The sequence below is a fragment of the Silurus aristotelis genome, assembly GCF_946808225.1.
Source record: "Silurus aristotelis genome assembly, chromosome: 8".
NCBI classification, from domain to species: domain Eukaryota; kingdom Metazoa; phylum Chordata; class Actinopteri; order Siluriformes; family Siluridae; genus Silurus; species Silurus aristotelis.
This window is the reverse complement of record NC_139581.1, coordinates 30,883,750-30,886,249: the sequence shown is the minus strand read 5'-3', so window position 1 is coordinate 30,886,249 and position 2,500 is coordinate 30,883,750. Positions and strand designations below refer to the sequence as shown.

The window sequence follows — 2,500 nt, the reverse complement described above, 5'->3', positions numbered from 1 at the left end:
CTCCACCACTCACACCACACACTACTCCACACACTCCACCACTCACTCAACATACTCCACCACTTATTTACACCACACACACCACCACACATTCCACTCATTCCACCACACACTCCACCACTCACACCACACACTCCACCACACACTCCACCACAAACCCCACACACTCCACCACTCACAACACACACTCCACCACAAATTCCACACACTCCACCACTCACTCCACACACTCCACCACTGACTCCACACACACCACCACACATTCCACTCACTCCACCACACACTCCACCACTCACACCACACACTCCACCACAAACTCCACAGTCCACCACACAGTCCACCACTTACACCACACACTCCACCACACAGTCCACCACTCACTTTACCACACTCTCCACCACTCACACCACACACTCCACTACAAACCCCACACAGTCCACCAGACATTGCACTCACTCCACCACTTCACAACACACTCCACCACACATTCCACTCACTCCACACACTCACCACAAACTCCACACACTCCACCACACATTCCACACTCTCCACCACTCACTCCACACACACCACCACACATTCCACTCATTCCACCACACACTCCACCACTCACACCACACACTCCACCACAAACCCCACACAGTCCACCACACATTCCACACACTCCACCACAAACTCCACACACTCCACCACACAGTCCACTCACTCCACACACTACTTCACACACTCCACCACTCACTCCACACACTCCACCACACACTTCACCACTCACTTCAATTACTCCACCACTCACTCACACCACATATTCCATACACTCCACCACTCACTCCACAACACACTCCACCACTCACACCACCACAAATTCCACTCACTCCACCACTCACTCACACCACACACTACTCCACACACTCCACCACACAGTCCACCACTCACTTTACCACACACTCCACCACTCACACCACACACTCCACTACAAACCCCACACAGTCCACCAGACATTGGACTCACTCCACCACTTCACAACACACTCCACCACACATTCCACTCACTCCACACACTCCACCACAAACTCCACACACTCCACCACACATTCCACACTCTCCACCACTCACTCCACACACACCACCACACATTCCACTCATTCCACCACACACTCCACCACTCACACCACACACTCCACCACAAACCCCACACAGTCCACCACACATTCCACACTCTCCACCACAAACTCCACACACTCCACCACACAGTCCACTCACTCCACCACTCACTCCACACACTACTTCACACACTCCACCACTCACTCCACACACTCCACCACACACTCCACCACTCACTTCAATTACTCCACCACTCACTCCACAACACACTCCACCACTCACACCACCACAAACTCCACTCACTCCACCACTCACTCACACCACACACTACTCCACACACTCCACCACTCACTCCACACACTCCACCACTTACTTACACCACTCACTCCAACACACACTCCACCACTCACTCCACACACTCCACAACAAACTCCACACACTCCACCACTCACTCCACACACTCCACCACTCACTCCACACACACCACCACACATTCCACTCACTCCACCACACATTCCACTCACTCCACCACACACTCCACCACTCACACCACACACTCCACCACAAACTCCACAGTCCACCACACATTCCACACACTCCACCACAAACCCCACACACTCCACCACACATTCCACACACTGTCCACCACACATTCCACACACTCCACCGCTCACACCACACACTCCACCACAAACCCCACACAGTCCCCCACACATTGCACTCACTCCACCACTTCACAACACACTCCACCACACATTCCATTTACTCCACACACTCCACCACAAACTCCACACACTCCACCATTTACTCCACACACACCACCACACATTCCACTCATTCCACCACACACTTCACCACTCACACCACACACTCCACCACAAACCCCACACAGTCCACCACACATTCCACACACTCCACCACTCACACCAAACACTCCACCACAAACTCCACACACTCCACCACACAGTCCACTCACTCCACCACTCACACCACACACTTAACCACAAACTCCACACACTCCACCACAAGCTTCATTCACTCACACCACATACTCTACATACTCCACCACACATTCCACACACTGTACTGCACATATACACACACACACACACACACACACACACACACACACACACACACACACACACACACACACACAGAGGGAGATCTTTGTTTGTTTGTTGGGGAGATGGATGCTGAATGTCAGATGTCTCATTTTGCACCTGACCAGCAGCATTAATTTTTTTTAGCAGCCTTGACAATCCACATTTATTTATATTAAAGTTCATACGAGGAATATTTTTTACTCAGAGGCAGGAGTGATGGAGAGAAAAAGATGGAAAAGACGAGAGTTGAGAGAGAGGGGGAGATGTTACCATGACAATTACAGAGCTGCAGTT

General features: G+C 51.5%; 1 protein-coding gene across 1 annotated transcript in view; it reads left to right on the top strand.

Annotated features, from left to right (window-relative positions):
- Window positions 1-2,500, top strand: part of clpb (ClpB family mitochondrial disaggregase) — a 37,185-nt gene that overhangs the window by 29,297 nt on the left and 5,388 nt on the right. The window lies entirely within an intron of this gene.